General features: G+C 45.1%; 1 pseudogene; it reads left to right on the forward strand.

Moving 5' to 3' along the window:
- Window positions 1-4,725, forward strand: part of LOC138919016 (heparan sulfate glucosamine 3-O-sulfotransferase 4-like) — a 145,801-nt pseudogene extending 141,076 nt beyond the window's left edge.
- Window positions 4,726-15,979: the final 11,254 nt, after the last annotated feature.

Genomic DNA, 15,979 nt, shown 5'->3' on the forward strand with positions numbered 1-15,979 from the left:
AAGTGTATTTATAGAGGGCTCGATACTTCCCAGGTCCTGGGCAAGGTGTTGGGGACAATCAGCTGTATAGACAGACACGTTGTCTGCCTTTGAGGAGCTGAATTTTAACGAAGAAAGTGCTTCTTTAAACACGTAACTACACAGACAAAATATAACCCACTAATTGAGAGATGTGAAGGCAAAGTAAAGAATACAGCGAGAGGCTGGAGCAAGGTCAGAAATTAACTTGGGGCTGGGTGCTGGGTCGTGAAAGGCTATCTGAAGATGTGGCATTTCAGCCAGCATCTGGGAGAGGAGGATGAGTTAACCAGACAAAGAGTGAGTGCAGAAGCAATCCAGGGAGAAAACCAGCCCGTGTGAAGGTCTTGAGGTAAGAAAGTCCAAGTCACTGGAAGAAGGTGAGTGGGGCTGCAGTGCACAGAGGAAGCAGAGAGTTGCCAAGACTTACAGGGAGGGTGCCAACAGTGTCAGTTTGGCCAGGACTAGGGGGAGGGTCCTGGCGTGTAAGACTTTCAGATTTAACACTGGGACAGTCCCGAGCAAACCTGGATGAACTGGTCACCCTATTTACAGGCCTCATTCATGATTTTGGACCTTAGCAGCAGAGCAGTGTGGCAGCCATAATCGAGGCAGCCATAGTGAGGATGGAGAGAAATGGACGGATTCAAGAAATATTTAGATGTAAACTGACAGAACTTGAGGACAAAATGATAGCCAGGGAAGGGGTTAGGGCAGGGGGAATAATCTAGAATGAACTGCAGATTTTTCTGGCTTTGGAAACCAGAGAGATGTGCATTAAAAAGGAATTAATACAGAAAGAGACGACGCTAAAGTTGGTCTTTGACGTTAACTATCAAGTGAGAGCTCGAGGTTTGATCACATTTGAGCACACAGGAATAAATTTTGGTACCCTCCATCTCTCCCACCCCTCGGATTGAAATAGAAAGTGGACCTGGTAGAAACCCAAATGTGCTCCAGACAGAATTTGGAATTCAGTTTGAACCTGTAAAGAAGTGGAGTGTTCCTCACCCTGATAAGGGGACAAGACAACATAATAAGTAAAAGGAAAACCGGAAGGCTTTGTTACAGACCGCATTCAGCCTGCATTCAGATGGCATGTCAAGAACTGTATTACTCTTGTCCCCTCGTCCAACTCTTAGACTCCCATAATTAACCCAGAGGAAGTTGTAAGTGAAATAATTATGAAGTCCTTTCAAAACTAGACACTTGACACATGTGTTATAGAAACCTTATAAAAAGGAAACTGGATTCTTGTAAATTTTAAGATTATATGAATTCAGACACAAAGACACTCCTATGAATTTTCACAAAAATACTCAAATCACAGAGTTTGTTCTGCCTGCCATTGAGATGTGGGGGATTTTGCTGTGTGCACTAAATTCTCTTCTTCTTCTTTTATTTATTTACTTATTTCCTTCTTCTCCCCAAAGCCCCCCAGTACGTAGTTGTATGTTTTAGTTGTGAGTCCTTGTTGTGGCATGCGGGACGCCACCTCAGCATGGCTTGATGAGCAGGGCTATGTTCGCACCCAGGATCTGAACCGGTGAAGCCCTGGGCTGCCAAGCAGAGCACGTGAACTTAACCACTCGGCCACAGGGCAACCCCTAAATTCTCTTCTTTAACTGCCCATGTCACGAGAGCACAAGACTAGAATGAAGACAAGCACGGGAGACCAAGGATGAGAGTTTATTGAACATGAAGGTCTCATCCACATTCGAAAGCACAATCCCGGTGAGACCTCAGTCATGTATCTAGACGGGTGAGAACTTGCTTCCAGTGTCCCTGAATCCCAAATGGAAGGATGCTTTTCCTGTATGTGGGAGCCGAACGCCAGGGCTGGGAAGGGCTGCCAAACTCATTCAGCCCAGTCTTACATCCGCAGTCTGTTTTTCAACACTCCTTCACTCGTTTATTAATTTAACAAATATTATTGGCACCTGCTGTATACACGGCACTCTTCTAGGGACTTGGGATCTGGTGGTGAACAAAACAGACACCAGTTCCTCCTGTCGTTGACGTTATGTTCTAAAGAAAGGATTCAAGTAGTAAACAATAAGAATAAGCAGTAAACGTAGTGAGTAAGTAAGTTACATAGATAGTACCATAGGTTGGAAGGTGAAAACAGTGCAACAGAGAAATAGGAGGGCAGGGAAAGAGATCAGAGCGATGGTGAGGGGGCAGGGTGCAGCTTCAATAAGGTGGTTGAGTAGCTCCTTGTGAAGATGATGTTTGAAAGCAGTTTTGAAAGAGGTGAGGCAGTTAGCCACGGGGATCTCTGGGAGGAAAGCCTGGTTGGTGGTTTTATTTCCCTCCAAGACAGTCCCGAGTGCTCTAAAGTGGGCTGTTTAGCAAAGTGCTCCACTGGGTTCAGAAGCTGGGCTTTGCTCAGGTCCCACTCATGAGTCGTGTGTCCTAATCAGTTTGTTCTAGAGTACTCTAAATAGCCCACCACCCTCACAAGTCCCCTGCCCCCAGAGCCCCTGCTTCGGCTCTCCCTGTTGTAGGATAATGGATGTCGTGGAATTGTCTGTTTAGGTGTCCAGCTTCTGCAGGAGGAAGTACAGAAGCTCCGAGATTAGGCCACACAGGGTCGAAACCTGCTTCTGCCGCTGACTGGCTGTCTGTCCTTCATCAGGTCATTTAACCTCTGTGAGTCTCAGTTTCCTTATCTGTAAAGACAAGATGATCATGTCTGTTCAATGGGAGTGTCATTAGTATTCCCAGAGAAATTGTGTGTATAGCGCTTGGCATGGTGCTTGGCACACAGTAAGCACGTAACTAAAACTAAGACTCTGGTGGTGCCCACTCCAGTGCCATCTCCTTGAGGGCAAGGCCCCTCTTGTCTTCCATTCTAGTTGACCAGTGCCTGGCATAGAGCCTGGCCCGTGTAAGGATGGTCGTGAGCAATGGAGTGCAGTTTGTCCAGGAACACCCAGGAGAACACACCCGAAGCCTCACTGGAGGACTCAGCCTCCTCGTCTGGTTGGTACATAGCCACCCATCCATCCGTTCACCAGGATGACAAGTTTATACACACACACCAGAATCAGGTTTTTCCTTTTCTTTTCTTTCTTTCTTTTTTTTTTTGTGAGGACGACTAGCTCTGAGCTAACGTCTGTTGCCAGTCTTCCTCTTTTTTGCTTGAGGAAAACTGTCGCTGGGCTAACATCTGTGGCAGTCTTCCTCCATTTTTTGTATGTGGGACACTGCCACAGTATGGCTTGGTGAGCAATGTGGAGGTCCATTCCTGGGATCTGAACCTGTGAACCCCAGGCTGCTGAAGGAGAGTGCACAAACTTAACCACTTCGCCACTAGGCTGGCCCCCAGAGTCAGATTTTACTCCTCTTTTTTCCCTGAATTGACTGTCTTGGGAAGAGAAGAGTAGCCAGGTGAGGGGACGTGTGTGGGGAAGGTTTCTTCCCTACAAGAAAGACTCTAATAAATGAGACTGTTTCTTATCCAAGTTATAGTATTTCTTGGCACTTTTTTCTTTCAAAATGTGTTTTTTGTCTAAAATTGAAGCGTAATAGTAATAACAAAATTGTCTCGAGTGTCAGGCTCCAAGTTAAAGGTAGGCTGTGATTCTGTATATAGAAGAGCTTCATAAAGAGAATCAGAACTCTGATCCCAAATGCCCCGCAGTGTGGGTAAAAAGGTACCAAATTAAAAAGACTGTTGCCAAGTTTCCTTTCTTACTGCGTTTTGAGATTCAGAACTATAACGGCATGGCGCTCAGACTCTGTCAGTATGCATTGGACTCTGGTGGCTAATGTGCAAAGTCCATAATTACCCGGCCCTTCTGGATGTCCCAGCAGGAACCAAGTGGTGAGGACCTGCAGGCATCTCTGAGCCTCCTGAGGTTGAGGGCCGGTGGGTGGAAACCCCATTCTGGGCCAAGGGAAGTGGCAAGATAGTCATTCTTGCTGTGAGCTGGTTTGAATACAGATGTGAAGTGAAGAGGTGACAGTGCTGTGACGCTGTCTGCTGTCCAGGCTTGTGGCCCCAGTCGAGCCTGTAGCCTGTCGTTGTGAATACATCTGATGGGCGGCCGTGGCAGTGACTCCTCCTTCCACAGCGGTCTCCTGTCCTGTCGAGGGTGTGTCCACAACTGAACAGAAATCCCACCAGTTTTCCACTTTGCCCTGGAACAAAGGTTGACCCAGAGCCTCTGAGCTAATTCTGGCCACTGCTTGTTCTGTCAGTAAAGTTTGAGTGGAGCACACCCGCGTCTGGCCGTTTATGGCCTGTCTGTGAGGGCTTTTGAGCTAGGATGGCGGAATTGAGTGGTTGTAGCAGGGGCCTGCAAAGACTAAAATGTTTATCATCTGACCCTTTACAGAAATGTTGCCAATGCCATTCTACGTGAATGAAGGTGTCTGGAGTGCTTGCACCCAGAGAAGGTTGTGAGATCGTTGTCATCACCCAGACGTGGTAGCAGACACCTGCACTCACACTCAGATGAATCTGGGGCTGGCCTGGGACCTCGACGCAGACATCTGGTTGCAGCCGAAAGACATCGTCCCTCACCTTAAATTAAGGACGTTAACGTGAAATTGACTGGTCTTGTAATTTTGTTTGTACTTGATTTTTAAGTTTGTTTTGGTTTTAGAGTTGTGTAAGAGCTAAAAGAATAAGGAAGTTTTACCAGGATGTCTGTTTGTAAATATTTAATTTATGTTTGAATAAAAGTAATTCAAGTGACACTAGAGCTCCTGGAGCAGTTTCGGAGGGGGATTTGTACGTGACTCAGGTTGGAGAAACATGGCTGAAGCTTCTCCCTCTGCCCTTCACGCTGGCTTCCCTGCCTTCTCTTCTCTATCTGCTCTAAGCTATATCCTTTAACCCGAGGCTGGCAGACATCTTCTGTGCAGGGTAGGTAGTAAATACTTTTAATGATTTCTGCTGTTTAGCACAAAAGTGGCCATAAACAAGGTGTAAACAAATGAGCATGGCCGTGTTCCACTAAAACTTTATGGATGACGCTGAAATTTAAATTGCATTTAATTTTCCTGTGCCATAATACGTTCTTTTGATTGGTTTTCAACCGTGTGAAAATGCAAAAGTCATCCTTAGCTCATGAGCCGGAAAATAAAACGACAAAGGACTGGACTTGGCACATAGTTTGCTGACCCCCGTCCTTTGATATCAATGAATGTGTCTTTCCAAACAGTAGATTTTCTTGTGTTCTTGCTTAAAAATCTGCACTTGGACCCATGTTTCTTATTGGGTTAAGTCCGTTCACCAGGCATAGCACTTCCTCCTTTAGGATATTTTTCCAATCCCATTTTCTTCTCTAGCCCTTGATGAAATCTGTGCTCCGAACACATTGAACTCATTATTGTTCCTCTGTTTTCCTGCCTTCTTTTTTTTCATGTCATCTTGCCTTTTGCATGCAGTCTTAGCCCAGTACACCCTTCCCCTCATTCTCACCTGGCAGCGCCCTAAATGTTCCTCCTGAGCCGTCTCTCCTGCACAGTGTCCCATCTGCACAAGCAGCGCAGGCTGCTCCCTCCTGCACTCCCACCTGGTACTCAGTGTCCTATTAGAGAGAGCACTTATGAGGGTGAATTCTAATTGTTTATCTGAGGGGTTTCTTGCCCTGATCACAGGAGCCTTTTGAGACAGAGATTCTGGCAATTTATCAACATCTAGCAAGGTATCCTAACACCAAGTAGATGGTCACGAAACATTGGCTTAGCGAACGGTCCAGCAGTTATTAGTAATAGAAATAACAGCTACTATTTATGAGTCCTTTTTATCCTTCAGACACTGTACTGAGCACTTTGCATGTATGATCTAGTTAGTGTATCAGGTTCAATGAATTTTCCCTCCCTCTCATTGTTTTTCTTAGGTCACAACTCCTTAATGTCATAAGGTACTTAATGTATATTCCACAGTGGAATTTCAGGCATGGAAGATAGGCTGATGGGGGATATTTAGGTCCCTTAAATCCCATTGGCTCTGCTGCATGGTTAAGCCAGTTCCACATTCTTGCCCTATAGCAGCCCCATGCCCTGAACAAAGAAAAGCCTACCAAGTTCTTATTAAAGAAAAGATAAAAATAAACTGTTGGCACTTCAGCAGACTTCTGCTTCAGCTTTGTCACTGGCTGAGATTAGGGGTACGCCTGCTTTAGTGGAGTCTCTAGGACATCAGTGATGCTCGGGTTCGAGTCAGAGAGGGCCCCAGGGCCCTGACTGTGCCTCTCCTCCTGGCTGAGGCAAGAAGAGGCCCTTTGTTGGGCAGTGGCTGCTTTCCAAATGGAGAGTCCTTAATGACTCTTCGACTGCTTTACACCCTGAGGATAATGAGTAATGTTGCTGCTCGGTGGTTCAGCACCAATGTTTCAAAGAAGATACACAGAACATGCAACAAATCCGGAATCTGAACCCGTCCCAGGGAGGAAAAGGCGTCTCCTTCAATGTTCAATAGAAGAAGTCCATCCTTCTGGGAAATGTATTTAGAGGGGAAAATTTAAATAAATAAATAAGAGGCCCTTGTGAGTTTTTGTGCAATTACAATTCATTTTTGTCTTGTTCTTCCACAGTTGAGGCTACACGGTAGGAAGGTCTTTACAAGGAAACATAAAGTGCAAGGCAGTGGAGGTAACAGAATTTTTCTGAAAACTTGGGATAGTGCCACCTTTTCTAGCTACTTGTCCCAAAGCTCCTTTCCAGAAATGTTCACTGGTTCTTTCCTAGCCTGTGGCATGAACTGTGGCAGATGCTGGGGCAGTGACAGAGCTGACTCAAGGGTAGAGTCTGCCTTTGCCCTGTCTAGGCAGGAAGCCTCTTCCCTAAACTGAGTGAAGAGGGGAGACTCAGCTGTTTGGGGCTGCTGCTGAGCAAGGATGAGAGAGAGGAGCACAGAGAAATGCTCAGTGAGTTTGACAATGCTGGAGCAAGAGTGAGGTTGCTTGAGGAGTGAATGGAAAGAGAGGGAGTGGAAAAGATGGGTGTAGACAAACTGTTTGGATAAAGTTTGCTATGAAAGTCAGAGTCACAGTGGCAGTAGCGTGCAGGGGAGGGTAAGATCCGAAAGAGCCTTTTGTGAGCATTTTTTTAGTGGAAGAGGCTTATCTAATTTCAAAAGAATTCCTGATGGCAATTGTTGATCTTTTTTCTGTCCTTATAATGTCACCTTTTCCAAAATGTCATGTAAATGGAATCACACAGTAAATCCCTTTCCGAGACTGTCTTCTTTCCCTTGGCAAAATGCATTTCAGATTCCTCCACATTGTTGTGTGTCTCAACGATTCATTCCTTTTTATTGCTGAGCAGTATCCCCCCGTATGGACGTACCACTTTCTTTATGCATTCACCAAAGGGCACTTGTATCATTTCCAGTTTTTGACGATTGTGAAGACAGAGCTGCAATCAACATTCACACGCAGAGTTTTGTGTGTACATGCTCCCCTTTGTCTTGGGTAAAGACCCAGGAGTGGGGTTGCTGAATTATATGATAATTGTATGTTTATTTTTACAACAACTCCCGAGTTATTTTCTAAAGTGGCTTTACCATTTTGCTGAGTGTAATTTGTTCAAAAATTAGTGACTAAAGTTAAAATTTATGAAACTCCAAAGGCAAGGACCTGGTAAACAGGGAGAGAGCAAAGATACAGAATCGAGTGGGGAAAGGTGAATCTTCAAATTCCCAGAAAGAAGCAAATGGGATGCAGTAAAGAGGAGCAGGTGATGGCCTCACACAGAGGAACACCACCTTTCTGAGAGAGGAGACAGGATGGGTGGGGGTGGGTGCAGTTATTGGCTTGTTAGCAGAAAGTTGAGAAGACGTTTCTATCTTTGAGGCAGAAGCTAGCAAAAGAAAAAAGGGGAGGTGGAAGTTTGAGAAGAGTGGAGATTTAAAGCAGTCTGCAGAGTGTGGGGAAACGAGCTGCCTGGAGAAATGTGGTAAGATGTCGGGCAGTGTTGGGCTGGTGATCGGTGATTCCAGTCTGCTCTCTGGAAGCTAATGAGTTTATGATACCAGCCAGAGAGTAAACTGAAGTGCTGGACGGTTAATCCAGGCCGGACAGACAAGCAAGTGAAGGCAGGCCGGGATGATGGACGGAAAGAAAGTCAAAGAGTTGGTTCATTATTAAGTTCTTGTCCCAGCTTCAAACTCACCTGGAGCTGGGACTGGTAATCTGAAAATGACATTTCTGCATGGCCAGCCGGTTTCTTATTAGACTGTCCCAATAGAGAGAGAGAGAGGGAGAGAGAGAGACAGAGAACACTAGAGGATGATTGCAAGGCTGAAGGTGGGAGAAGGGACTTGCTCATTCCCGTGTGCCCGTTGTTGCTGCGACCATCCCCCTTGCAATGCTTCACCGTGTTGTCAGTGACGCTTCCTTCTGGAAGCTGCAGTTGAGTCCAGTTTGCAGCTCTTCCAGCCTCTCAGAACCAGCTTCATGGCACCCTCTCCAGGGCAGCCGCAGCAGCCGGCAGTGCCCCTCCTCTGAGATCTGGGCCCTGGGCCCATGGGCCCTCCTCCAAGCTTCCATGGTTCAACGCGCCCAACTTCTTCCCTTTGTTTTCCCCTTTCTAGTGGTACTAGCTGCTTCCTGCAGTTGCTCCCTCCCTTAAGGTTAGAATTTTGCCTGTTCCTTTCTCAATACCAGTTAACACTTTTTAGTATTAAATTGTTTCTGTTCAAATAAGTTGTGTGATTTCTTTCTCTTGAATGGGCCCTGAGGGCTCAACTGGTGGTACCTAAGAAGTGAAAGAGCATAGTAATAAAAATATTTGAGGCAGTGAATTGGAAGCTTAGGAGGTTTGTGTGCTTGAATTAGTAACTTAGAGTGGAAGAGTGTGAGCGTGATGACCAGCTGGAGGCTGCTTTGGTCAGCGGATGGCTGAGCTGGAGGGTCAGGTTACTGGAGATGAGGGAGTCCCAGGCCTGAGATGCATGGCATGGCCGGTGAAACCAGCCCGGATGACGACGGGGCTGGGACGGAGAGGAGAAATGTGTGCCAAGGACTAAATAAATAACCAGGCAAAGTCTAGAATGTCATCCGATGAAAGGGATATGCAAAGAATAGGCAGTCAGAGTTGAATGACCTGAGCTTCAGAAGAATAGTTTTTTCTTTGTTTTTTAATGAGATGAGGTTATAAAATTTTCCTGACAGGTGTGCAAAAACTTGAATAAATAAAAAATAGATATCCAAATCCTGGATGGAAAGTCTTCATCCTCTCCAATCTTAATCCCAATAGGACTTTCTGGACCTTGATGACAAGTTCCTAATTGTCATCTGTGCGAATGTTATGCCAGAAACAGAGAGGAGAATTTTGAGGGGAAAATGAGGGGGAAGGAGCTTTGAATAGATACTGCTGTGTATTCTACAACAGCAAACCGGTGACATAGGAATACACAGATCAATGGAACAGACTGGAGAGTCTAGAATTAGATCAAAGATAATGATATAGAAGTTTAGAATCGGATAAAAGTGGCATTTCACGTTTGTGGGGAGAATAATTTGCAGATAATTGCTTAATCATTTGGTAAAACAATGTTAGACTTATGTAGTTGAATACATAAAGGAGGCAAACATTCTTATTAAGTTACAAAAGGAATGGGGCCGGCCCCGTGGCCGAGAGGTTAAGTTCGCACACTCTGCTTCGGTGGCCCAGGGTTTCGTCAGTTTGAGTCCTGGGCGCGGACATGGCACCGCTCATCAGGCCATGCTGAGCCGGCATCCCACATGCCACAACTAGAAGGACCCACAACTAAAAATACACGACTGTGAACCGGGGGGCTTTGGGGAGAAAAAAGGAAAAATAAAAGCTTTAAAAAGCAACAGACTATTATGCTGTTATTTAAAATGACGCTTCAAAGAAGTTTCCCCGCATTGTTCTATGGCTGTTCCAGGCACAGGCTGTTATCTCTGTGGACTCCACATCTTGGATGTAACAGGCAAGTACATCCCCTCCTTCCCCAGCCTGTAACATTGTAACATTGAAAATGATAGCCTAGATTCTAGAAGGTACATGAAATGGAAATAACTGATGGGAAGGTTCAAGTCATTCTGAACATTTTCAAATGCAGCTTCTCCCCAGTTGAAGGGTGTCCTGAAGACCCCATGTCCATAAGACGGGCCTGTGGTCATCTGTTTTGATTCGCCTATTTGATCTCCATTTAAAAACCATCTCTTCCAAGTCATGTAGCTTGGAGTGGGATGGGGGGTCAGGAATTCCCTCAACATCTATCTGGCTCCAAGAGTGAGCACATGACAGGGGCCTGACCTGGCCAATCAGGGCTTTCAACCATCAGAGCTGGGGCAGATCATAAAGAGTTGATGTGTTTGTTGTAATTGACATCGTCAAGCTCCTGGATCCAGCTGCACCTGAAATCTACCCCACTACTGTCTACATGTGCAAGCTACAAGCCCTTAGAAATTATTTTATTGAATTAAGCCAGTCTTAATTGAATTGGATTCTTTCCCTTGAAACTCCAAAGAGTTCTGACTCACAGGGTAGAGAGGCACAGTCACAATGGCAAATATCAGTCTCCTTTGCCCTCTCGCTCTACGTCAAGCATCTACCTGAACTTTTTGTACTTGAAATTTCTCCTGATACGTAGCTATACTAACAGCTTTCAGCCTGCCTTAAAATTTCATACCTTTTGGAATACATTTTTACAAGTATTTTAATTAGAAGGTGGGAGAGAGCAAATTTATACAAATCCTTGAAAAGTCGTTTAGCAATATATAGTAAGAACCTTAAAAAAATAACCCTTTATACTTTGTCTCAAGAATTCCCCTTTTTAGCATCCAACCTAAAGACATACTTAGTAATAGGGGTTTATGCTAAGGATACCTGGGAAATTAGGAAAGACAAGAACCTCAATTGCCAAGCTGCCAGTTCTCACAGAGACTAGAATGTTGTTTAAGCTCAGCTCATCCAGGATTCCATGCTCCTACAGACACTAGGCTATGCTGCCCCCCTCTGAAACACATTGCTCCCCACCTCGTCACAACGGTGACTGACTTACTCTCTACATTTTATTGATCCTATTGTTACTAAATGCTCTCTGCTCAGCTTCTTGGTACCCTGTAGCTTCTGCTTATGGCATCAGCCACCTCAGAGTCTGGTGCTGCCCTCTTCCTGTGTGTCCTCTACCTCACCACCAACTGCTGACTGTCTCTGGCTGATGGATGGTTCCTGCTGACAGTAGTTCTACGGACCCCTGGCTCCTGATGAACAAAAGCTCCTGCTGAAACCTGTCTCCTTTTGACCTGTGGCCTCTGCTGACTCATGGCTCGTGCTGACTCATGGTTTCTAGAGATCCACGGTTCTTTCTGAACCTCTGCTCCTGCTCATCCATGGGTCCTGCTGACTTACATCTTCTGCTGACACATGTCCTTTGCTGAAACATAGCTCCTGCTAAGCCATGCCTTCTGGTCACCATGGCTTCTGGAGGGAAGAGGAAAAGGAGCCAGCCCTTCAGAAGATGCAGGGCTCCAGGAAGCGAGACCTCAGTTCGGGGTAGGCTTGGAACGTCAACAAAGATCTGCGGCACTGATTGTGGACGCTGTCTAGGAGGGCAGTATCCCCAAACACACACTTGCTGCGCCCTTCCCCCTACTGAACCGGCTCCATTGCCCACTGTCAACCCCACGGTATCTGAGAGGGACCGTGAAAATCTTCCCGTCCTCGGCTACTGGAAATAGACTCACTTTTTGCAGAAAATCCCTCACTCTACTTCTTCAAGCATGTTTTCTCTGTGGAGCTCCCAAAAAGCCAGTTTTTGCAGTGTGTGTGACGATTTTTGAGCACTCTAGAAAAGTTTGTCTTCTGTTTTAAAAGAAATAAGTTCCTGTAGCGGAAATAATACCTGAATGTGAAATATTAAAAAAGAAAGATGGCAGGAAACACAGATTTATAGATTCTCAGGGATAGAAAATGCCCTTGAACTTTGAACTCCCCATCTTTTGTGTGAGTGTCTTGCACAGCATGCTGCCTGAGAACAATCCAGCCTCTCCTTGACTGCCTCCAGTGAGCACGAGCTTATTCATCCTGGAGCGAGACCATTCCGTTGTTGCCTAGTTGTCATTATGGCAGAGACTCCTCACACGGGTCCCAGTATCTTTCTCCCTGTAATTAATTCAGCTGTACGCCCCGACAAAGGGGACAAAAGGTGAATTCTCATATCACAATTCTTCAAATATTTAAGTACAAACTATTGGATCACTCACTTATTCATTCTTTCATTTCCAGGAACAAATAATTATCTAGCCCCAAATGTCATTAGTGCTAAGATTGGAAATGCCACCCTAGCCCAATCTAACATAAAGTGAAATATTATTGTTCCCAAAGAAGGGATGTACCGGACATGAAGGATTATTTTTCCTCAAAGTAATCTTGAGGATTGAGGGGAGAAAACGGCAGGCCTGAAAGCATTTTTTTCTCTCCCTTCACCCAAGAGTATGAAAATGAAGTTCTCGCCAGCCTTCAACTTCATAGTCTTCTAAAAGAGGTTTTCATGACATTGTTCTTCTCCTCCTTGTCCTTATTTGAAAGAATGGCGAGGTGCTCAGTGCCTTGCGGCTGTTCTTAGAACAAAAGCAGCTCCTTGCTCAGTGCTCATAATGAGCCTCAAAGGTCCTCTCTGTGTCTCTGAGCTGCCTCCTGTCCTGGCTGATTCCTACCCTGGAGTCACACGTGTGGAAGCACAGCCCGGCAAGTCTGCGGTCTGTACCAGAGAGACGGGGGTTGCGGCTAAGCCTCTGCTTGTGGTTCCCAGCCACCTGACAAATTCTGCTCACAGAAGAAGCCTTTGTCGTTGCTCCTCCTCTTACTGCTGAATGTGTTCAATGCTAATGATCTGAGTATGGTTTGCAGTGAATAAGGTGACAAGTTAATAGAGATGAGTTTATTTTTATTTCAAAAGCGAATAAAAACCTGGGAGTAATATTTGCCAGAAAAACAAGTCCTTAATATATAAAGAACTCTGACAAATCAATAAGAAACCCCAACGCCTCATTACTTAATAAAAATCAAACTAGAACTGTAATAGGTTAGCCCACAAAATTATCTAATTTTAAAAAATTGTTGATTTGGGGTTAGGTATATCTGACCTACGGATGGGATGCTAAATGAGTACAAATTTCTAAAAAATCCAATCTGCAATAATGTATAAAGAACTTTTAAAATATAACACGCTTTGAAACAATAATTCTCCTTTTATGAATTTATCTTGGGGAAATAATCAGAGATTCACACTCTTATGTACAAGAATGTTATCAAAGCATTTATGATAAGAAAAATAGAAAGTATCTAAATTGTTAAAAAATTCTTATATCCAATGATGAAAAAATATGTGCTCATTAAAAAGGTGATTTTCTTAAAATTTTATAACATAAGAAAATGCCCCCAATCTTATGAGATAAGTAACAATTATATGAACTATTTCATTTAGTATGTCATCGTGTGGGAGAATGAGCATGGATCAAGATAGAGAAAAAGCATCAGATTAGTAGCAAAGGTTATTTTTGGGGTGGTGGATCATGAGTGATTTTTTGTCATTAACTTTATGATCACTCCAATTCCTGCACAAAAGGCATGTACAACTTGATAATTCAAAAACTGTGAAAGATTTTAAAAATCTGGAGGCACCAGGTCTGGAGGGAAGATCACTGAACTTAGGCTCAGACAGCCCCGAGTCTGACTCCAAGCTCAGCTGCTCTCTTAGGGTGGACCTTGACAATCCTGCCTTATCCTCTGGGGACCACAGGCTCGAAATAGGGAAACGGGAACCACCTCCTGCAGCCATCCTGATAGTTAAATGAAATGATAGACCATGAGAGTTGTGTCGAGGCTGCCCGATAATTGTGAAATAATTGAAGAACTGAACTTGGGACATGAGGAGCCAGAATGATGAAACTCCTCTGGGCATGAAAGTGTTCACCCAGCCATGATAGTGTAGGAAATCCTGAGTTGGAATACTGAGTTGGAAACCACTTTTTGCTCTGGGATCTCATGTGAATTACCTCATCTCTCTGAGACTCAGTTCCTTTATCTGTAAAATGGGGAACAGTAAAAGTACCTACTTCACAGTATCATGGGGTCAATAGATAATGCAGGAGTTAGCAAATACAGCTCGTGTGCCAAATCTGTTTTTATAAATAAAGTTTTAGTGGAACACAGGCACGTACATCTGTTTACTTATCATCTGTGGCTGCTTTTGTGTCTCGAGGGCAGACTTGAGTCGTTACAACTGAGACCATGTAGCCCACAAAACCTAAAATATTTACTCTCTGGCCCTTTATGGCAGAAGTTCGCTGAGCCCTGAGAATGTATAGAAACAACCTAGAAGAGTGTCTGTCACTCAAAAGATGATCCTGCTATTATTATTAATATCATTATTGCCTGACACCTCTGCTTAGAAGTAATTCTGAAAAATTACATAGTCCAACCCTGTTTTCATCAGTATTAAACCTAATGAGTCCCAGAAGGCAGAGTCATTCTTGCTGACTCACTCTTTAAAAACTGCCAGAGCAACAGTTCCTGAGGAATCCTTCTGCAATCCAGCCCAACAGGGATCTATCGTCACCTTTAGGAAAACATTTTCTCTCCCAGCCTCGCTTTCACTGCTGTTTCTATGCACGTTCTGCTCCCGACCAAGAAAAAGAAGATCTTGGTGTGAACTTTCTGTGCAGCCACGTCTCTTACCATAAGAATAGTGTGTGGTCACATCACAGTTTCCCTTCCAAAGGCCATATGTCCCCAGTTCTCTGCTATTGCTTGGGCAGGCTCTGGCCATAGGCATCTTGGGACACCAGGAATTCAGCCAGTGTAGACAGGGAGAGAGGCAGGGGTCAAGGAAACTGACCTCACTCTAGAGCTGGCCCAGTCCCAAATGTACAGTGTCTCAACGGGGGCGGCAGTTTCAGGCTCCGCTGAGGAAATAGCGTGACCTGAGGAGCCCAATCCAATGGAGAGGGTGAGATCAGGGGAGCCCAGGCAGCAGGCAGTACCCAAAGTCAGCACAGGAAGATGGCAATGGCATTGGCTGTGGATCTGTCCATTCAGATCTCAAATGCCTGCTAGGGAAACTGAGGCAGAAGACGCTTTATGTGGATTGGGCTGATGTGGTGAAAGTAGCAGCAGTCTGTCTTATGAGCCTGTGAACGCCCAGGCTCAGGGTGGGTTATCCGGACACCAAGTCTCAGCCCAGCTTGTTGGCTCAGGATGGGCGCACAGGTGAGGCCGCAGCTGGGAGGTGTCGGGCTGCCGGAGGAAGCAAGCTGTGGAGGCTCCATCCCACACACACTAGCCTTTTCCCTTGGTCTCTCTCACCTGCAAAACATCAGTCACCCATGGATGTTGGTTGCACTTTCTCCACATAATTATGGAGTTCATGATGGGATTTTGATCCTGGTGAAATCCACGCAGAATTCCACTCTCTCCTGAAATGCCTGGTAATTCATCAAGCGTTTGGGTCTAGAGTGGGGCCTGAAAGTTTGTATTTCTAACAGGTTCCCCACTGATGTTAGTGCTGCTGGTCCAGGGATCTTGCTTGGGGCAACTCTGGGTATAGGAACAACTCGTGTGTAAAACAGAGGTATGGACCTTAAAGCGTGACCTCCATCTCCATTTCATCCAGATCAGAAGCCTGAATAGGTGCTATCGACCCATTTTACAGATGAATAGAGGGAAGTACAGAGAGATAAAGTAGGTGGGCTCAAGAAAAAATGCTTGGGAGCAGTCATCCGGCTGGGGAGGGACCGGGGAGGGGAGGGCATGAACCAGGAGCTGCAGATGTCAGGGCCAGCAGAGGCCCTGCAGACACCCTTAGTGAACGAAGTCATTCTGCAGCAGCTTGGAGCACGTCCATTCTGTCTCCAGTTGTCACCACGTGAGAACGGACGCCCAGTATTGCTAGATCTTCCAGTTTTTCAAGAGAAGTCAGAAATCCCAATTTTAAAGTGTAAATTAATTCCAAATTTTAAAAAATACT

The sequence above is a fragment of the Equus caballus genome, chromosome 19, assembly GCF_041296265.1.
Source record: "Equus caballus isolate H_3958 breed thoroughbred chromosome 19, TB-T2T, whole genome shotgun sequence".
NCBI classification, from domain to species: domain Eukaryota; kingdom Metazoa; phylum Chordata; class Mammalia; order Perissodactyla; family Equidae; genus Equus; species Equus caballus.